This window comes from Oncorhynchus clarkii, chromosome 19 (genome assembly GCF_045791955.1).
Source record: "Oncorhynchus clarkii lewisi isolate Uvic-CL-2024 chromosome 19, UVic_Ocla_1.0, whole genome shotgun sequence".
Classification (NCBI taxonomy): domain Eukaryota; kingdom Metazoa; phylum Chordata; class Actinopteri; order Salmoniformes; family Salmonidae; genus Oncorhynchus; species Oncorhynchus clarkii.
The window spans coordinates 34,021,718-34,045,178 of NC_092165.1; the positions used below are offsets into that span (position 1 = coordinate 34,021,718).

The 23,461-nt window shown below is 40.7% G+C and overlaps 1 protein-coding gene across 1 annotated transcript in view; it reads right to left on the reverse strand.

Annotated features, from left to right (window-relative positions):
- Positions 1 to 22,551, reverse strand: part of LOC139374219 (leucine-rich repeat and fibronectin type-III domain-containing protein 5-like) — a 53,279-nt gene extending 30,728 nt beyond the window's left edge. The window contains exon 1 of the mRNA XM_071115241.1: positions 22,116 to 22,551. The gene's annotated coding sequence lies outside the window, so the exon portion shown is untranslated. The remainder of the gene's footprint in view (positions 1 to 22,115) is intronic.
- Between the last annotated feature and the right edge of the window lie 910 nt (positions 22,552 to 23,461).

Below are 23,461 nucleotides of genomic sequence, written 5' to 3' on the forward strand. Positions count from 1 at the left end.
AATAAGTTTTATATCTTTATGTTTGAAGCCTGAAATGTGGCAAAAGGTCGCAAAGTTCAAGGGGGCCGAATACTTTCGCAAGGCACTGTATATACGAAATATATGCGAGGAAAATGCGAAGAAAAAATATATATACACGGGATACGACAACACGAAGACAAAGATCCATGACTGCCACTCAATCTTGTATTTGCAATATAAGGTCCCACAGTTGACAGTGAATGTCAGAGCAAAAACCAAGCCATGAGGTCGAAGGAGGAAACCTAGCATCATCCCTACGGTGAAGCATGGGGGTTGAAGTATCAAGCTTTGGGGATGTTTTTCAGTGGCAGGGACTGGGAGACTAGTCAGGATTGAGCAAAGTACAGAGAGATCCTTGATCAAAACCTGCTACAGAGCACTCAAGACCTCAGACTGGGCGAAGGTTTTACCATCCAACAGGACAACGACCTGAAGCACACAGCCAAGACAACGCAAAAGTGGCTTCGGGACAAGACTCTGAATGTCCTTGAGTGGCCCAGCCAGAGCCCGGACTTGAACCCAATTTAAAATAGCTGTGCAGCGACACTCCCCATCCACCTTCACAGAGATTGAGAGGATCTGCTGAGAAGAATGGGAGAAACGCCCCAAATGCCAAGCTTGTAGAGTAATTCCCAAGCTGAATCGAGGCTGTAATCGCTGCCAAAGGTGTTTCAACAAATTACTGAGCAAAGGGTCTGAATACTTACTATATGTAAATGTGATATTTCCGGTGTTATGTATTTGTAAATTTGCTAAAATTATTTAAAAAACTATTTTGCTTTGTCATTATTGGGTATTGTGTGTAGATTGATGAGGGAAAAACAGAATTGAATCGATTTTAGAATAAGGTTGTAATGTAACAAAATGTGGAAAAATTGAAGGGGTCTGAATACTTTCCGAATGTACTGTATAAGGAAATCAATTGAAATAAACAAATATGGCCCTAATCGCTAGATTTCACTTGACTGGGAATACAGATATGCATCTGTCCGGCGAGGATCAGAAAACCAGTCAGTATCTGGTGTGACCACCATTTGTCGCATTCAGCACAACACATCTCCTTTGCATAGAGTTGATTAGGCTGTTGATTGTCAGCATGCCTATTGCACACTTCCTCAAAACTTGAGACATCTGTGGATTTGTGTTTTGTGTGTGGCCTTTTATTGTCCCCAGCACAAGGTACACCTGTGTAATGAGCATGCTGTTTAATCAGCTTCTTGATATGCCACACCTCTCAGGTGGGTGGACTATCTGTGTGAAGGAAAAATGCTCATGTCAGGGATGTAAACAAATTTGTGCTTAAAAGTCTGGGGATATTTTATTTCAGCTCATGAAACATTGGACCAACTCTTCACATGTTGCATTTATATTTTTGTTCAGTATATACAGTTGAAGTGTGAAGTTTACATGCACCTTAGCCAAATACATCTAAACTCATTTTTTCACAATTCCTGACATTTAATCATTGTAAAAAGACCATGTCTTAGGTCAGTTAGGATCACCACTTAATTTTAAGAAGGTGAAATGTCAGAATAATAGAAGAGATCATGATTTAGTTCAGTTTTTATTTCTTTCATCACATTCCCAGTGGGTCAGAAGTTTACGTACACTCAATTATTATTTGGTAGCATTGCCTTTAAATGGTTTAACTTGGGTCAAACGTTTTGGGTAGCCTTCCACAAGCTTCCCACAATAAGTTGGGTGAATTTTGGCCCATTCCTCCTGACAGAGCTGATGTAACGGAGTCAAGTTTGTAGACCTCCTTGCTCGCACACACTTTTTCAGTTCTGCCCACACATTTTCTATAGGATTGAGGTCAGGGCATTGTGATGGCCACTCCAAAACCTTGACTTTTTGCCACAACTGTGGAAGTATGCTTGGGGTCATTGTCCATTTAGAAGACCCATTTGCGACCAAGCTTTAACTTCCTGACTGATATCTTGAGATGTTGCTTCAATATATCCACATAATTTTCCTTCCTCATGATGCCATCTATTTTGTGAAATGCACCAGTCCCTACTGCAGCAAAGCACCCCCACAACATAATGCTGCCACCCCAGTGTTTCACGGTTGGGATGGTTTTCTTCGGCTTGCAAGCCTCTCCTTTTTCCTTTAAACATAACGATGGTCATTATGGCCAAACAGTTCTATTTTTGTTTCATCAGACCAGAGGACATTTCTCCAAAAAGTACGATCTTTGTCCCCATGTCCAGTTGCAAACTGTAGTCTGGCTTTTTTATGGCAGTTTTGGAGCAGTGGCTTCTTCCTTGCTGAGTGGCCTTTTAGGTTATGTCGATATAGGACTCATTTTACTGTGGATATAGATACTTTTGTAACTGTTTCCTCCAGCATCCTCACAACGTCCTTTGCTGTTGTTCTGGGATTGATTTGCATTTTTCGCACCAAAGTACGTTCATCTCTAGGAGACAGAACGCGTCTCCTTCCTGAGCGGTATGACGACTGCGTGGTCCCAGGGTGTTTATACTTGCATACTATTGTTTGTACAGATGAATGTGGCAACTTCAGGCGTTTGGAAATTGCTCCCAAGGATGAACCAGACTTCTGGAGGTCTAAAATTGTTTTTCTGAGGTCTTGATTGATTTCTTTTGATTTTCCCATGATGTCAAGCAAAGAGGCACTGAGTTTGAAGGTAGGCCTTGAAATACATCCACAGGTACACCTCCAATTGACTCAAATGATGCCAATTAGCCTATCAGAAGCTTCTAAAGCCATGACATCATTTTCTGGAATTTTCCAAACTGTTTAAAGGCACAGTCAATTTAGTGTATGTAATCTTCTGACCCACTGGAATTACGGAAATTATGAAAATAATCTTTCTGTAAACAATTGTTGGAAAAAATTATTTGTGTCATGCACAAAGTAGATGTACTAACCGACTTGCCAAAACTATAGTTTGTTAACAAGACATTTCTGGAGTGGTTGAAAAACAAATTTTAATGACTCTTCAACTCTTCAATTTTAACTTCCGACTTCAACTGTTTACACTGAGTGTATAAATATTAGGAACACCTTCTCTTTCCATGACATAGGCTGACTAGGTGAATCCAGGTGAAAGCTATGATCCCTTATTAATGTAAATTGTTAAATCCACTTCAAATCAGTGTAGATTTTTAAGCCTTGAGAAAATGGAGAAAACGATTGAGACATGGGACCAACAGTTTACATGGTGCGTTTATATTTTTGTTCAGTGTAGCTGCCCTCCTTCAGGCTCAACGAGCGGCCAGGCCTCCCTAAGCCCATCTTTCATCTCCCCAGGAGAGCACAGCCACACTGCTGCCAACCTCAGTCTGGTGGGTCTCATCAGAACAGTCTGACACCACACTGCCAGTGTTCTGTGCCCGGGAGGAAGGAGATCTCAGTGGGTGATGAAGATGAGGTGAGGGGTTTCCAAAATCTGCTAACCCAATCACTACTAACCGCCATGACCCCGGTACATTGAACAGCGCAGTGGGGAATGGGGCTCAACAGCTGCATTGAACTGAATCGCAGGCAGAGGACAGAACACCCCAGCTGAAAGTCAAGTGGTGCAAAGATGGTTAACCGCAAGGGTGATGGGTTAAAATACCCTGCCTTCACACTCTCTCTCTCTTTACACTGGCCTGTAAGACACTCTCCATGAACTGCTTGTGTGAAGTTGCAATAATGGCACCAAGTTGAGCTGATCAGCCTGCAGACAACATCCATGAATTGGATGATCTGATTTGTGAATCTGGATGAGGACCCAGATGAGAGGACGAGAGGATGGAGATGGATAGCAGCCTCCAGCTACATTGTTATCATGGCAGACATGATGATTCCCAGGCAGGCAGACCTCTTAGATGGACCGATAATGGGCTGAGTAGCTTCCCACTGGCCACAGGCCTGCTTATCACCAATTACACAACCCCATCCCCTGAGATAGAACAATTAAACAAGACAGCATCCATGTCAATAGCCTGGGTCTGAGCTGGGACTGACTGGCTGAAGAGGATTTGAGAAGTAGCCTGCAGTACGGTAGGCCCACATTATGCTCTTTTGGCAAATTCTGCTTTGGTTGCACATATTAATGCTATTCACTGTGAGATTAGGGGCTCTATGCAATCTGTATTGCTGAATAGTTACATATTGGACTCTAGAAATGTAAAGGTAATTTCCCGGTTGAGCCGACATATGCAGAGTTTACCGTGAATGCAGTCTCTGGTAACGCAGGAACATTGCCTTTACATTTAATTCATGCTGAATAGAGCCCTAGGTTTAAGGCTGTCTCTTCCCCACTGACAGACACCATGAGTCTGACGGCAAAGGAATCCATTTGATTGTGTGACAGCGTTTAGCAGCTTTTTCATATATCCCTCTTTCAGAGAGCTTACATTTCCCAGGATATGTAATGACTAGCATGGAAAACAGCTTAGCTCACCATTACCATAACAAATCCATAAGCAGTTTGTCTGATGGCATTACACTTATTAAAGCAAAATGGAGACAATTACCCATTTGTAAAGTAGATATGCCTTGTTACTAAAGGGTAAATCAATAAGAAAGTATCGTTATATACATTTACATTTTGCACATCATTATACTTTTCCCTGCTGTTATTTTCTACTCATGCAGTTAATGCGACGCCATACTTTCTACTTTTCTAAACATCGTCCAAAGTCAACATTTGTGTTCACTATCTGTTGGTTTTCAATATCTTAAAGGAAAAGCGGCATTTTGTGCTACACCAACTTCGTTTTCAATAAATGTTTTAAAACATTTTCACTTTGTTATTATTGGGTATTGTGTGTAGATGGGCGAGGAAAATATATATTTAATCCATTTTTAATTCAGGCTGTAACACATCAAAATGTTGAATATGTCAAGGGGGTATGAATACTTTCTGAAGGCACTGTATATAATATACTGTATTCTAGTCATGGCTCATCCTATAAAACTACTGCTGTACACACCTTTTCTATTCATATACTGTCCATACTGTCTATACACACCATTATACAGTATACTTATATTCTGGACTCGGACGTTGCTTGTTCTGATGTCTCTTACATTTTTGCGGATTTGTGTGTATTGTTTTGCATTGTTTGGTATTACTGCACTGCTGGAGCTAGAAAGAGAAGCATTTCGCTGCACCTGCATGTGAGCATTTTTTAATTGGAATTTGTAACAATCATACAAATTGCAGGATGTAACATATCATACGAATTGGATGACATTGTACACAATTGTGCAACATTTTTGGGGACCTGTTTTGGCTCGAGTGCTACTTTCAAACCTACTGGCTAAAAAGTATACAAAAACTCTGTAACACATCTTTAAACATGCATCTATCGTTATAAGAAACTATGGCATACCGATTTATATACAGTACTGTAAGTAGCTGCCTCTGTATGCAAATGACACCGTATTATTATGTCTAGCCCCATCAGCAGCAGCTCAGACAGAAAACAACGGAGTTGACCTGAAATCATTGAGATTGATATTAAACCAAAACAATATCAGCTGGAAAGAACAGCTATAAAGACAATACAGAATGATTGTATGTGATTGCCTTGAATCGGTAGTCCCAGGAACAGCCATAGACTGATTATAGGTGTGATCGCCTTGTATTAGCAGGTCCGGGGACATCTATAGACTAATAATAGGTGTGACGTGTGAATGCTTTATATGCCTGCTGCCGCTAGGCAACGGGCACACATATGGAGGAGAAATATTAGAAATGGTTGCCCATTAGGCCCTGCATTAATCCTCAAATGTGAAATCAATACAGGAAGTGAAATGAAAGTGGAATGAGAAATCAGGTAAAGGCCTGTCATTGGATCAAATAGAAATCAATGTAGAATAGACCCGTAATCGTTGCAGCGGCACATAATTATTGTATTATAAAACATGCTTGTTGATGTTGAAAAGAAGCATTTCTGAAAGCCAAATGCATAGTTTAGTAACAACATACCCATGCATGTGCTTTGATTTAATCTCATTCCCAAAGAATGTGAAGTCAAAAAGCAGTAGTATACGTTTTGTCAGTCAGTGCCATGTAATTGTTTGTAGCTGCCTGATACTGTAGATGCATTCCGCATATTAGGTATACTGTAGTGTAGATCATTCTATCATCCAAATCCATGTCGCTAAGGGACATGTGCAAGCTGCAGTGTACCTGATATAGGCCTATTGTTGTAGGCCGATGCAAAAGTATAATCCTGGCATCCTATAGTGCAGTGCAAATGATTAAGCCAGGGCTGTTCGGAAAGAGCTGCCCTTGTTGCTTGCTACAGTACCAAAGAGAGATCCAACACATCTTGGAATAATAAGTCTTGGAAAAACAAACACAAAACACATTCAATAGACATCATGGTCTACCACCTAGCTATAATAATATTCTATAATCACGCAAAAATCAGTCTGCTTTGTCTCGTCTCGTAATGAGGCCACAGGAATTGGGTCATTTGTCTCTTTCTGGATCCCATACAAGTTTCACGAGAGCAGCAGAATACCAGAGCAGCAGCCACTATATATGTATGTGCTGCTGCCAGTCCAACTGTAGAAATAGCTCTGAACTCTGGACCTGTCCATCTGTTGCACGTTTTATGTTCATATCCCTGGCATCATGGCAGACACAGGCCAGGCAGGGAGGCAGCCAGTGTTTTAGAGGGAGAGCCACAAGCACTACAAACAGACAGATGGCCTCTGTAGATGGTCTGCTCCATTTGGACATTTGGGGTTAACTCCAAAGTTATCCTCCATGCACGGCATAGTGAACACACATTGTTACATAAGCAGAACGTTCTGTCTGCTGCGTCTGTTGAGGGTCGTAAGCCAGCCCACCTCATCGATAACAAAAACAAAATGATTGGACAGATTAAATTACCTCACGATTCCCAAGACCCTCCCATTAAAAAGTGCTTATTTGTTTTTTGCATTATTCAGGTCTGTTTAATTGCACAGGCCTCCTGATCTAATATAGCTACTGTCCAGTTTATTCCACTGTTTGAATTATTCACTGGTTGCAACTGTCTGGCCTTTTTTCTCTTTGAGTTCTAACCAGGCGATACACAGAGAGAGAGGTCATACAGGTGTACTGCAGCTGTGTGTTATTTTACATACCGTACTCTGGGGCAAATTGAAGATGTATATGCTGGTTGAAGGCACAGCTCTTCACAGTTTCACGCGTGAAGGCTTCATGTTTGAATTCACACTTCAATCGCTACACTTACAGTACACTACAGACAAAGGCAGAGACACGCACACAGAAATACTCATTATGAAGTGCCCCAAGGGGACTCCTGCCTGTCGCATGCACTAGGAAGTTTCCCCCAATGTAGCAAGATATGACAAGGAGGAAAATAATAGCCACAAACAGACGGCACTTCCGTTGTGGAGAAATTATTATTGTGCTAGCATTGGCAGGTGTTGAGATCAAGCTTATTGATCACAACAGAGAGCGCTTAATCTTAGCTGGGAATCCACACAGGGAAAATGTAACAGACCACAATGTCAGTGAACATTTACCTGGCAGGGTTTACTCATGTATCATTTATCCTCAGATGGGCTTTACTCAGTAAAAGAGAGCGGCACTGGACCGGTGCAGCAGTCGTTGTTGTTTCTTCAAAGTTGCTGAGGCAAGGAATTAAAGCCCTTCTTGACAAAGCTCATTTCAGGTCATAATGAAAGTGTACGTTTTTACAACATCAGGAAAAAGTCCCGCCATATCTTGGAGCTTTGGGGAGATTCCATTTCATTGTGGTACATTAGTTTGAACTGATTATTAGATCTTGAGGTAAACAAAAAGATTCAGGCAAAGTCATTTTTCTCATGCGATAACATAACACAACCCTATACTTGTCCTGATATGTAATGTTGTTTAAGCTCAATTTAAGAGTTCAAATGTTCAAATATTATCTTGTATTTTTCTCTAGTGATTGTTTTATAATCCCATAATTCTTTGCAAGGCTCTCGGTAGAGTTGTCTGCATGAGGTTATCAGCTCTAGTTGATGGGTGGTGTGCTGCCACCTTCTCCCCAGTCTTATAAATATCAATGCCATTCTGCAACGTTGAAGCGATTGATCATACACTCCTCACACTCTCATCTCTATGTCAGCTCTAAAGTGTACTTTGCTCTGCTCTCTACTGTATATATTCAACAGGCGAGTTTCCTTTACAGGGCACTAAAGATACTGTAAATTACAGTAGCATACATCAAATATTTGGTTGTTGATAATAAGGTTGTATAAAACTGCACAGAGGCTCTGTTGTGCCTTCTTCACCACACTGTATGTGTGGGTGGTCCATTTCAGTTTGTCAGTGATGTGTATGCCAATAAACTTGAAGCTTTCTACCTTCTTCACTGCGGTCCCATCGATATAGATAGGGGGGTGCACCCATGGATTTTGTATTGTAAATATGTGATAGGAGTAGGGCCTGAGGGAACACATTAAATGTATTGGGTAAAGTGTTATAAAATGTAATGCAATATTTTAAACAGTATATAACTGCCTTAATGTTTCTGGACCCCATGAAGAGTAGCTGCTGCCTTGGCTAATGGGGATCCTTAGTAACTCCAAACACAAATAACGTTATACATGCCTCAAGCAAACAGAGCTGCTGATTCTACAGCCTGGGTCTGTGCTATCTCTAGCAACCATCTTAAAAACTCCATTCGTGAGCTGAATTCAAAGTGTACAACAGCCTCTGCTACGTAGGCCTTCAACGGACTGAGGTAGCAAGATACCATGCTCTCACAGAAAGATAAGATAGTGATAGATAACGACAGCCATGCACAGACTCTGGCACAGCTACAGTATTATATCATTAGAATCATAACGATGCGATGCTATAGTGAGGTTCTGTATCATATGTGAGAGAGAGATTCAAAAAGACACTCGCACATTTTAGTTATTTTGTTGCAGGTGCATGGTAACAGTGAGATAGCTTGAAAGTAAAAATAAAGTGTGCACGTTTCTCTTTTCTTTCAAAACGATAAGATGAGAAAACATTCTTGATCTTATCAACCACAGAGCAAAACGCACGCAGCGAAAAACAATAGTCCTGGGGTTGATTGGATCTGTGTGTAATCCAATTCCACCATATCACCCTATTTGACTTTGTACTGCGGCTGAGGTTCATGGCCGAGCAAGGCAAGCATTGTGATCTAAGATCGAATAATAAACGCAAACTACGCAGAATTCACAACCTGTATTGATCTTCATATACGAGCACTTTAATTCAAGCAAAGAAGTTAAGTTCCCACCAAATATTTGACCTTTCTGAGACATTTTTAGCCGCCATGTTGGGTTGTCTGTGCGTGAAGGAGAGAGGTGTGATGATTAATAAGGATCCTGTCTTTAATGGCCCTCTGGTCAGCTATGGATGTACTTCCTGTTCAGGTTACATAACCTGAACATGTATAAAAAGCCATAACATTTGATGACAGGTTACATATTCCACCGGCAGTGTGTTGTGCCTTCGCGTCGATCACTGAGAATACGATGTGCCGTTTTGTAACTACGGCACATATCAAACTGTGTATGCTGAGAAAGAAAGAGAAAAGGTGTAGGATTTGTCCACCCTGCGTGAAAATGCCGCTAGGTCTGTCCATTTATCTGTGAAAACAATATGGAAGCATATATTTTTTTACAAAATACTATTCCCATGTTTGTGCCCTTAAGTGTGGTTTTCCTAGCACTATGGTTTGATAGTTTGCTACTGTTCATGCAATGTCTACAGGCACTACAATATTATTTTTGTTCATTCCGATGCTAAAGGCTTAGCAATGTCATGAGCTGCTGAGACATTTTTGTAATTAACTGTGTTTGGTAGAGTTTGTGACTGACTGCTCAGATCTAAGAAGTGTCATCCTTGCGTTTCACACTCTTGGGCCTGAGCAGTGCTAAATGTGCTAAAAGATTTCTCTGTCGTCCTGGTGAGTACAGGCAGTGACTACTCTCTCCCTCCGTGCCTGGCACACAGACACAGCACACCATGCAATGCTGATGTCTCATCCCAGCATGCAATGTGTCATTAAGATTCCCCTCTCGAGTCATCACACACGCCCCAAACCAGCACCAACACTAACCAACCAACCCAGCTCAATCATCTGCCAGTCTCACCACCCATCTCACCAAGCCTCGATCAAGCTCAAAAATCATACTCCCCGTCTGTACTGCAAAACTATTTCTCAGAAAAGCCCACTCTCTCTCTTAATCAATAAAACTGGTGCATGCTAATGATTTCCTTCCTCTGAAGGTCAAGCAGACAACCTGCAAATGGCAGGCGACGGAAAGCAATAGAAACCAGTGAAGGAGGAGAACAGAGATGGATGCACTGTGGGCTTATCCAATACATGCAGGGCCTCATTAAAGGGTCATTATAGGCATAATCGCTCTCTCTCTATCTATATATATACAATATATATATATGTTTGTCATTCATTGACATATTTCATCACTATCTCCCCGGGAGGTAATTAGAGAGTGGATGAATATTGTTACTGTGAGAAAACAGAGAAGGAAGGAAGGAGTGGCAGTCTGGAGCTTCTGAAACAATGCATATGATATGTGGCACTGCACTGAGCCTGAGGGATCACTCACATCAAAGCAATATTAATTCACAATAAGTAAGAATCGACTCAAAGCTTTCTATTTCATTCCTGTCAGCACAGTGTGTCATGCAGCCTATCAACATTTAAACTCAGCTGCTGCAATGGGACAATGCAATGGGTTTTGCAAAAAAATATTTGCCTTTTTGATATGACATAATGGTCTCTAACATTAAACACAAGCTGGTTACATACATTTAAGGAAGTAGTCGTAAGTGGAGCATTCACAGTAAGCATAGTGTGCTATGTACTGAGCAGACAAATAGCATTACCGTGGATAACTACTAAAGCCATGGCAGCAGAAGCTAAAATGGAGTGGGTTTAGCATTATTAGCCCACTATGCATAGATACAATGATATAAAGGTATGGCAGCATGGCAGATTAAGCCAATCTCACATAGTTCTAGTCCAAGGACCCAGCCAGGCAATTCAGCAATGGAATAATCCAAAGAAGTGTAAAGAAGAATTATAATTGTAATATCTCTCCCTTTCCCTCTCTCACATCGATTCTCTTCCTACCTCTCCCGCTTCCCATTGGGGTACTTACCCAATTTAGTAGCTCCACAATAACACATTGACATTAGGTTTGATAAAAGCCCAATCTAACTTCATGTGACGTATAGAGTTTCAGTCATGCACTGCTTTTAACTTTGTTCACAATCGGACAGAGCAAATACTGTGGAGTGGAGACTGTCCTATCATCCTTTCACCTGTACTCATGGGTTTATTCAACTCAATGCCTTAACTTGCTCGGCTCCTCCAGACGCTTTCCTCTAATGCAAGAAATACTTCAAATATCCCCACCACAACATTGGCATTAACTCTCTCTCTCTCTCTCTCTCTCTCTCTCTCTCTCTCTCTCTCTCTCTCTCTCTCTCTCTCTCTCTCTCTCTCTCTCTCTCTCTCTCTCTCTCTCTCTCTCTCTCTCTCTCTCTCTCTCTCTCTCTCTCTCTCTCTCTCTCTCTCTCTCTCTCTCTCTCTCTCTCAATTATCCTCAATTATTCATCTCTTAATCTTCTGGCTACTCTTTTTTTTTTTTTTTTTGTATGTGTTTATCTTTAAGTGCATCGGGGAGAAATAATACATTACATACAGTACTTAGTATTCAAACTGTTACTCGGGTCACAGAAAGATAATATTAACCTGTTTCCATAAGAGTGCATGCTCAAAGGACCTAAAACTAGTTGGTGTTTGATCAATCGTTTTCACATTGTTTTTTATTTTTCATTTTATTTTCTCAACAACAACCATACATAAACAAAATACAATCAACAGAGGAACACACATTTCAACAAACATCAATGACATCATACCTGCTCAAGTTCCCACAGCAACCATACACATCATGTCTCACAACTCCCCCTCATCCTTCATCCCCCGGAACATTCCATCAACCATTTTCAAATGAGAGAGATATTGCAGGGGCCTACATTTGTACTCAGCACTACTGTCTGCAGGCTTATGGTACAATACATTAACAAAAATATGTGGACACCTGCTCGTCGAACATCTCATTCCAAAATCATGGGCATTAATATGTAGTTGGTTCCCACTTTGCGGCTATAACAGCCTCCAGCACTCGGCGATCCCGTTCTGTGAGCTTGTTGTGTGCTTCCACTTCGCGGCTGAGCCGTTGTTGCTCTTAGACGTTTCCACTTCAAAATAACAGCATTTACAGTTGACCGGGGCATCTCTAGCATGCCAGAAGTGTAACGAACTTTCTTGTTGGAAAGGTGGCATCCTTTGGCTGTGCCATGTTAAAAGTCATTGAGCTCTTCAGTAAGGCCATTCTACTGCCAATATTTGTCTATGGAGATTGCATGGTAGTGTGTTCGATTTTATAAACCTGTCAGCAACGGGTGTGGCTAAAATTGCCAAATCAACTAATTTGCACGGGTGTCCACATACTTTTGTATATATAGTGTATGATCCTCATTGAAGCAATAGACACCATTATAGTATTACACTGTGGATTCTATATTGAATACAGATGTGCACAAAGCAATTCCAATTCATTACTGTGTGTGCAGCAATATGAGGGCTGGCTCCCAGAGAGCACTCAGATGCACCATAAAACCTAAAACCCAACCTTCGTTATCACAACGCATCAGGAATAGTTGTTATCTGATCTCATCTCTGATAAATACACTGCATGTCTGCATTGTGACAATTCCCAACAATAATCCAACAATGAGTATGGTACAGGCCACATCGCCACAGAATGAGATAGCCATTCTGTCAATCGACAACAGGCATGAATAATAGAAGATGAGCCAACCAGGGCAGATGGCTGCCACCTCATAGGAGTTGGGGATTAGGGTTGCATGCTCCATCACACTAAACATGATATATGACAGACATACAAACTGTACACTGTACCAGGCTGGCTACCTGCTCAACGTGCATCATTAACAGTGTCCTAAGTACAGTTCCAAGGAACACCACTATTCATGCATGTATTCATATCCACCAGGCAAACTCAATCAAGCCCAGCTGAAGTGTTTGAAATAAACTAATTTGAAGGTCCAGTACAGTGCAGGTCTGAACTGTACCTGGTTAATCACTAGCAGTGTCTTGAGTATGGTTCCAAATTATCATCACTAATCACACTGATATACACACACAGCTATATAAAGCAATATATCAGCTGTGCTAATCAAACCAAACTGTTCTGGGAACAGACACCAGGTGGTCCAACCAGCTCAAAGCACCATCAATGATCCATATGGTTTCAACCACGGATCTCTTTGTTGGTTGTTTGGAAAACGCAATACATACAGTACATTTGTGGTTTTGCTAAGTCAAAAGTTTGGACACACCTACTCATTCCAGGGTTTTTCTTTATTTTTACTATTTTCTACATTGTAGAATAACCGTGAAGACATCAAAATTATGAAATAACACATTTGGAATCATGTAGTAACCTAAAAAGTATTCAACAAATTAAAATATATTTTATATTTGAGATTCTTCAAAGTAACCACCCTTTGCCTTGATGACAGCTTTGCACACTCTTGGCATCCTCTCAACCAGCTTCATGGGGTAGTCACCTGGAATGCATTTCAATTAACAGGTGTGCCCTGTTAAAAGTTAATTTGTGGAATTTCTTTCCTTCTTAATGCATTTGAGCCAATCAGTTGTGTTGTGACCAGGTAGGGGTGGTGTACAGAAGATAGCACTATTTGGTAAAAGACCAAGTCCATATTACGGCAAGAACAGATCAAATAAGCAAAGGGAAATGACAGTCCATCCTTACTTTAAGACATGAAGGTTAGTCAATATGGAAAATGTCAAGAACTTTGAAAGTTTATTCAAGCGCAGTAGCAAACAACATCAAGCGCTATGATGAGACTGGCTGTCATTAGGACCACCACAGGAAAGGAAGACCCAGAGTTAACTCTGCTGCAGAGGATAAGTTCATTAGAGTTACCAGCCTCAAAAATGTAGCCCAAATAATTACTTCAGTTCAAGTAACAGAAACATCTCAACATCAACTGTTCAGAGGTGACTGCGTGAATCAGGCCTTCGTGGTGGAATTGCTACAAAGAAACCACTACTAAAGGACACCAATAAAAAGAAGAGACTTGCTTAGGCCAAGAAACACGAGCAACGGACATTAGACCGGTGGAAATCTGTCCTTTGGTCTGAGGAGTCCAAATTTGAGATTTCTGGTTCCAACCGTCGTGTCTTGTGAGACGCAGAGCAGGTGAACGGATGGCCTCCTCATGTGTGGTTCCCACAGTGAAGCATGGAGGAGGTGTGATGTGGGGATGCTTTGCTGGTGACACTGTCTGTGATTTATTTAGAATTCAAGGCACACTTAATCAGCATGGCTACCACAGCATTCTGCAGCGATACGCCATCCCATCTGGTATGTGCTTAGTGGGACTATCATTTTTTTTCAACAGGACAATGACCCAAAACACACCTCCAGGATGTGTAAGTAAGGGCTATTTGACCATGAAGGTGAGTGATGGAGCTGCACCAGATGACCCGATTTCAACCCACCAGGTCGCAGTTGTAAATGAGAACTTGTTCTCAACTAGCCTACCTGGTTTAAAAAAAAAGTGAAATATATATATAATTTTTTAAATGAGATGGTTTGTGATGAGTTGGAATGCAGAGTGAAGGAAAAGCAACAAACAAGTCTTCAGAATATGTGGGATTTCCAAGACTTTTGGAAAAGCATTCCAGGCAAAGTTGTCATCAAGGCAAAGGGTGGCTACTTTGAAGAATCTCAAATATAAAGTATATTTTCATTTGTTGAATACTTTTTTGGTTACTACATGATTCCATATGTGTTATTTCGTAGTTTTGATGTCTTCACTATTATTCTACAATGTAGAAAATAGTAAAACTAAAGAAAAACCCTGGAATGAGTAGGTATGTCCAAGCTTTTGACTAGTACTGTATAATCAGCCCTTTAGAGTAATATAGTTTAGAAGATGAGGTGGCGTCAGCTGGGAACACTGTGTGACGGTGCTGTAGTGAGCCAGAACGGCTCTGTACAGTAGTTTCATATAGCTCTGCCTCTATCACAGCCAAAGCCTTGTAGCTGTACAGAACAGCTCTGCCTATTCAGTTTTTGTAGCTCTGCCTCTATCTGTCACAGCCAAAGCCTTGTAAAGGGCTTATCCCATAAGTGGTGTGTATAGTCTTCTCAAATGTGTCACGGCAGGGTCCATGTGTGTCCCTGGGCAGATTAAGGCCAGGCAGAAGAGACCATATCCCCACCTATTCACTCTAATCTCGTCATACTACAGGAAGTCAGACCAGGGCCTTACAAACTACAATTTACACAGAGACACAAGAAGCTGTTAGCTACCTACAGTACAATGAGATTATATAGATATTATTATGATATCTTTGTATTTACAAACACCAAATAGTCAGAGAATATTGTGAATATTGATATATTTTAACTAAAAGTGGCTAGACCACAAATCATGGAAGATTCTACATTACCTTGAAATATTGTAATTTTTGGTTGTTAAACCTTCCAGATCTTCTTTAGGAATATTCACTTTTTAAAACAGGAACTAACATGTTATTGTCATTTCATTTAACACAGTGCATATCAATCTATCAATATTTTAGAAACTAGGGATCAGTGCCTCGTCAGTCAAATACGTAATAGCATTACAGACTCACTGGCCTTCACCACAGAAACTAAACTATTACCATTCCTGACTACCACTTTTCTCCTGTTTAAACCAGCGGGTTGTAGCGGGATCAAAACAATTTGCTGTTGTCCCCTTGACAGCTCATTATCACAGACAAACATCCCTCAAAGTACCTCCCACTCACAGACAGCGAGAGGAACTCATTCTAGTCACCCCATCACACTGACAAAGATCTCACCCTGCATCAACAACTTGAGGGATACCAAATGAAAGAAAATAAAACATTGAAATACCTGGTGGTTTTAATTAGTTGTTACCAGATGAGGTTTTCTCCTGCACTAGTAAACAGTAAATCCTCATTTGGTTTGGGATCCTCCACAAGCCTTAGGACTCCAAAGCTTCCTACGGTTCTATCTACAGTATGCCTGTCTGATTCGATGCTGTCTTTAAAATAAGATCAATTGGGTATCAGTGTTTTGTCTATACTATATATGCAAAAACTCTCCCAAATACTTGCTTCCATTATATATCACAAACCAATATTGAAAGGACAACAAGTATTCCTTTTTTCAAATCCCAAACAACAAATGATAATATAAATCCATGTGGTGCTTCTTATCAGTCAAATAAAGGTATTGTATCACCTTTCTAGGTGATCCTGGAACATGGGTTTAGACTAAAAGGATCAGTAGAGCAGTCTTCAGTCTAGCCAGTGTGTCATGGGTTAAACAGGACCACCAGGTCTATCTACATATCATCTGAATCATTCTCATAGAGAGATCATTATTAACTGACCTCAACATATCATCAGACCCCCAGTGTAGACCAAACAAAATAAACTAAAATAAACAAATCATCAGACCACCAATAAACTAGCCATCCTGCAGCTTCTACAGGACCTAGTAGACCTGATCCACTGATTGTTGTTTAACCTTTTTGGGATAGGGGGCAGCATTTCACATTTGGATGAATAGCGTGCCCAGAGTGAACTGCCTCCTACTCTGTACCCCCAGATGCTAATATATGCATATTATTAGTATTGGATAGAAAACACTCTGAAGTTTCTAAAACTGTCTGAATTATGTCTGTGAGTATAACAGAACTCATATGGCACGCGAAAACATGAGAAAAATCCAACCAGGAAGTGGGACATCTGAGGTTTGTAGTTTTTCATGCTTGGCCTACCGAATACACATTGAGATATGGATGAGGTTGCACTTCCTAGGGCTTCCACTAGATTTCAATCATCTTTAGAAACTGGTTTGAGGATTCTACTATAAAGGAGGGGCTCATGAGACCTCTTTGAGTCAGTGGTCTGGCAGAGAGCCTTGGTCTCATGACGCGCGCTCCCGACAGAGTTACTTCTCGTTCCAGTGCTTTTCTGAAGACAAAGGAATTCTCCGGTTGGAACATTATTGATGTTTTATGTTAAAAACATCCTAAAGATTGATTCCATACATTGTTTGACATGTTTCTAAAGGACTGTAACATAACTTTTAGAGTTTTTGTCTGGACGAAATTCTCGCGCCTCATGAAGATGGATTACTGGGTTGAACATGCTGACAAAAAGTGGCTATTGGGACAAAAATTATGGAACTTTATGGAAATAATCTGTCATTTATTGTCGACCTGGGATTCCTGGGAGTGCCTTCTGATGAAGATCATCAAAGGTAAGTGAATATTTATGGTGTTGTTTCTAACTTTGTTGATTCCAAAATGGCGGATATTCCTCTGGCTGTTTTGGGTTCTGAGCGCCGTTCTCAGATTATGCTTTTTCCGTAAAGTTTTTTTTAAATCTGACACAGCGGTTGCATTAAGGAGAAGTCTATCTTTAATTCTGTGAATAACACTTGTATCTTTTATCAATGATTATTATGCGTATTTCTGCAAAATCACAGGATGTTTTGGAATCAAAACATTAGTGCACGTAATGCGCCAATGTAAACTGAGATTTTTGGATATAAATATGCACATTATCGAACAAAACATACATGTATTGTGTAACATGATGTCCTATGAGTGTCATCTGATGAAGATCATCAAAGGTTAGTGATTAATTTTAGCGATATTTCTGCTTTTTGTGACTCCTATCTTTGGCTGGAAAAAGGCTGTGTTTTTTCGACTTGGCTCTGAACTAACATAATCATATGTTGTGCTTTAGCTGTAAAGCATTTTTTAAATCTGACACAATGGGTAGATTAACAATATGTTTATCTTTCATTTGCTGTATTGGACTTGTTAATGTGTGAAAGTTACATATTTCTAAAAAATATTTTTTTATTTCGTGCGCTGCCTTTTCAGCGGAATGTTGTCTAGCGGAAGCCCTGCGCTAGAAAGGTTAAACAATTTATAATTAAATGTACACATACAGTAATCCATCCTAGCCCAATCTCTATTAACGTAGAGGGGGGAATTCCGACCAGAGTTAAGAGTAAATGGAATGTAATTCGCTCATTACGTTTGGGGTGGAGATCAAAGAAATTAAGGTGTAGCAGAAGTGTGTCTACAGATTATGTATTCTGACCCCAGAGTTGGGGGGGGGGGGGGGCAGAGTTAGGATGTGTGGTACGCCAGTGCTTCTGTGTGGTTGTTCCTGAGGATTGCTAATAATAATGGATCATAGTAGGATAACGTATTACAAGTAAATCATTTGGAAGATTTCAATCATTATGGAATGCATACCATACATAGCAGTTTTAACCTAGAGCCTGGTGCACGGTTCACGACAACTGGACCATTGTCATCACAGTTCCATCATTAGTGAGAATTATTAGGGTAGATTTACAGGACTACTCTTCAACCCCTGTTGTACACTTTTATCACCATCCAATATTTAATGGTTTGAACAATTGAATATGGAAACTTTCAGGATGATTCCAGCAACTATATTTTTGATTCATCAATATATTTAGTGTGTAAAGGCTCTCCAAACAGTTTTTTGCATTATTATTCATAAATACTTTTCTAACCCTAAATAATATACACGATCAGAGTATTTTTTTATCTACCAATTGGTGCTGAAAAGGAGATGAATATCCATCTAATGACATGGCTTCTTTCATTGATCCCTAATATTCTGAACTGTTCTCCATATATTCTAGTGAGTCTGTCACGAAAATTCAAATGAAAGGTACACCAAATATAAAGGGATGGCTTTCGATAAATGTACTGAAAACCCTATCGAATGAAAACTCCCAGAGAAAATATGTTGGCCAGCAAGTGGGAGGGTTTTTAGCAGTTGAATTAAATCTATTCAGTGTGCAAGGTAACCACTCCTGCAAAGCCTGTTACCACCTGCATAAGGTAAGTCTGAATACCAACTACTGAGACATACGTAGGAAAGGTGTTCATATGAAAGGTGTACATTTCCTAAGTCTGGATTGACTTTTAGAATTGACTCAACAATCAACTCCTTGCTGAGCAATTAACAGATCATACAAACTAAGACATCCTTAAATTCAGTAAACACAGTATGCTAACAGATCAATTATTACCAAAAAACCAATAAGAACATCACATAAAGGTCACATACATTACAAATTCACCTCTTGCTCAAGATTAGCAAAGCTGTTTTGGGAGCAGCAAAACCTTCAGTAGATTCAAGCAAACAGAGAAAATGGTTGCTGTCCATGGTGCTGATTGGATGAATGAGTTTGTAAACACTTTTGTGTGCACTCTACCATGCGGAACACAGATCAAGAGTGAGGGGCTGTCCATGGTTCTGACTCCACAATAACACTTCTAGCTTCGCAAGCTTCTGACACAATCTCACTTGTAACTGTTCATGGAGCTGGACTCTTGGCCAAACTACAACAGTCACCAAATTACCATTTTCTTTGACATCATATGATGACTGCATAACACAGCGTAGAGCATATACCACATCATGGTAAAACATACTATGCTAACGCCTCTAGAAAGAATACACAGGCATATTGGGTTACATTAACTCACCATTCATGGGTCACATGATTTTTAGCTGAGTCCTATGTCTAGTCTAAATTTAATCCCACCAGAGCGGTCAAGTATCTGCTGACACTTATCAGTCTCCGACATACATGTCTTGTCTCAGGTATCAATAAATGTGTTCAAACCTGCCATGGTACTTCCTCACAGACTCACAGGGAAAAAGCACACAAGTATCAAAGACGTAAAGACAGTGTAGTAGAGGACTGTAAGTACTTGCTGATCGTATGCTCTCTGTATGAAGTAATATTGGGCACCAGTGCTCTGCCTGTAAATGTAATCAAATATGTCATGGTAACTCCTCACACATGCACCCAGAGGGCATATCAAAGGCAAGATGTTATAGTAGACTATGTACTTGTTGAGCACCCAGGTATGTGATGCTAATCCTACCTGGAGGAGGATGTTGTTTTGCAGCGTTTGATTCCCTCAGTCCCCATATCACACTAACAGCAGGATCCTCATACCGGGCTCTTTGATTCCTTGGCTCGGGCTCACATCATCACGGGGTCTTAATCTCTACTAGCGTAATTAAAACAAGTCTCCGAGCTACAGGGATCGCTGCCACGCCATCTCCAACGTGCCAAATCCCACCCTGATTTTCAAAAGATAGAACTTTCAAATTATATCACAACAAATGAAGAGGTCCCTGGGTCTAAAAATGAATACATAATGCACTAGACATAATATTTGAATACATGCTACTTTGATAACCAAAGGTGTATTACACTGTCCTCCCCACCCTAATAGGTGTATGGTAAAGCTGCGGTTGGGCAGTCTCTCCTCCCCCGTCCTCAGTGTTACCCAGCCCTTCAGAGCTGCAGCAGGCAGCAGTATGGAGGGAGAATAAATTGAATTATAGCACCACCAGCCACTGGAAGTGGAGCTGCAGCTAAGTTTGCCTATATGCTTTCTTGCTCATAGGGTAAGCAATACAGAATACCCTTACATACAGTACTAGTGAAAAGTTTGGACACACCTACTCATTCCAGGGGTTTTCTTTATTTTTTACTATTGCCTACATTGCAGAATAATAGTGAAGACATCACAACTATGAAATAACACATGGAATCATGTAGTAACCAAAAGTGTTAAACAAATCAAAATATATTTTAGATTATTCAAAGTAGTCACCCTTTGCCTTGATGACACCTTTGCACAGTATTGGCAGCTACCCTGCCCTATTAAGGATGAAGTGTCATGGGGTCTGAAGAATTGAAATATGACTTGTTTATCAGATTACATTTATAGAAGTGCCCGTGACAACCAACATTGCTGAAATCAAAGAAACGCCTTGTTAGAATAATATGGAATTCAAATGGTCATTGATGTAGTCTATTGTACTCACTGGATCCAATAGTTCTTATGTGAAAATTGTACCATAAATACAGAAAGATTGTACAAACGTGAATTTCCTTTGGGACACGACACTTTGCCATTCTAAATCACATCCATACATTGCCTTTACCTATACAATGGAAATATACACTTCAGTTAATTTGGATCACCAGGTGGTTATTATAGCATAATTTTTGACTCATTTACATATGATCTCTATACATATCATTCCAGTGCATCAAGAATATGTGGGTATGGTTATAATTATATCATAAGCGCGTCTATAGCAGCCATTGGTGCCATGGTAGTGTGCATGATATATCGCTTAGGACGGGGCAAGATGAGGACGACGCCTGAATCCTCTATCATCATCTGAGCATATGCCAAGGTTGAGGACTCTTGTAACCTGTCTGGGTAGCCTACATTTATAAGGCTATACACACTTCATGGAGGGCATTTAGCGAAAATATCTATCAGGCTGAACTGGCATGGGAACTCAGCTTCCATATAAATAGAGGTGATTTCAATCTAGCCCCTTATGACCGGGTGAGGCAGTGAAAGAGGGTGTCTACGTTAACAACCACCCCTCCCCCTTTCCACACACACACACACACACACACACACACACACACACACACACACACACACACACACACACACACACACACACACACACACACACACACACATCAATACCACCACCCAAGTATACCACCACATTCACCCAAATCAATTAGAGCAAGATCAGGTCTATGGATAGCAGTGACCTGGCCAAATAAATGATCCCACTGCGTAATTTTTAATCTACGCCCAGACACTCAAATTGAAATGCAGTCAGACAGCTAGCATTCGTTTAAACTAAGCATTATTTAAGTCTCGTTTTTTTACCCTCCGTTGTTCCTGAATAACCGGTAATACTGAACACACCTGGTTTTCAACAACGTCCTGCAGGTTATCTGGCTATAGAGCCCAATGGGTTCAGCCTTGAAATTCGGTCAACGAACGATGAACGAAAACAAAAAGGACTGATGAAAATGTACAGACATGTACAAACATTTAAACAGTAAAAGTTTACCTTAAAAAGGAACGCCAGCCCTGCTCTGAGCACCGACGATCAGGGGTATCGAATTTTCTCACATTTCATATTTTCCCATGTTCCAATTTTGTTTTGCCCCATTGGATTTAGGCTAAATTAGGCTATATCAATACAAGGTGCGCTGGATTTCAAAGCCCACAACTCTGCCCAGCACATCTCTTCATTGTGCCCGAGTAATTTGACATCGGTCTGCGCTCCTCCGAACCCAATCCACGTGTGTTCCTTTTCTTTTCAGTTTAAAATAAAGATCCAAGAACACCAACACGAAGAGACAGTCAAATTCCAACGCGCTTCGACAGAATCCTTTGGTGAAAAACGGGCGTTTGCTTTCCCCTCAGACTCGCCGAAGACCTTGCCATTCTCCTGCCGCTCGTCGACGCGCCTCACAACAGTAGAGGCTTTCCTCCGCAGTAATACCGGCTTGCTCTATTTAGCTGAGTGTACGTCTCTAGAGCCGAGTGCTATAAAGTGGCTGCTATGGGGAACTCAGATCAAATCTCAGCAGGGAGACCGTTGCACCGCTGCACCTTACGCGCACTTCCCCCGTTCTGCCTCCACCACGTAATCCACAGAGTGACAGTGCCTGTAGCACGCTTGCCCTCCATCCAAGTTATTAAAAGGCTAGGTCTTTCCGTCCCTCTTCTCCAGTTTATTCTCAGCTATTCAGCCCCGAAAAAGCGCGTAATTATCTAAATATATGCTACTCAGTAGTTATTACATTTAAAACCTCGACCAAAAAGAAACGTCTATTATGAGGCACAATTAACGGTTCCCCCCATTGCCATCACTGTGCTTTTCCCCAAAGCTCAGTTCTACCATTCCAGATGATTTAACAAACTAAAAGCTGCAGTTACTGGGACATGTGATGGTAGCTATTTTCCCTCTCCTTTCGATTGGAAAAAATGGAGGAAGTCACCACGGATTGGCTCAGAATCATGTTCGTACTCCTTGATTCAGCCTGTCTCTCAGTGGGACCTGCTAAGAAATGCTGGCGGTAGAGCCTTTGCAGGGCAGACAGAATTTCATTGCAATGAACAAAAGATGGAAAGAACGACGGGCAATAGGACAGTCGCTGATGGAAAAGAACAGGATCCAGCGCGTAGGGCCTAATATTGTAGAAAACCAACTACATGCACCCGACTTTTTTGTTGCATAACTTTTACAATTGAGTGTGAATAATAAAGTGTTGTGTTTTTGCACTAAAAATGCAGATGTATACTGACTAGAATATAGGCTTATAGTCTTCATAGACTCTATGCCTTTACATAGATGATCAACAGAAGCAATGGAAACTGAAGTCTATTGGGTAACTGCACTGAACATTG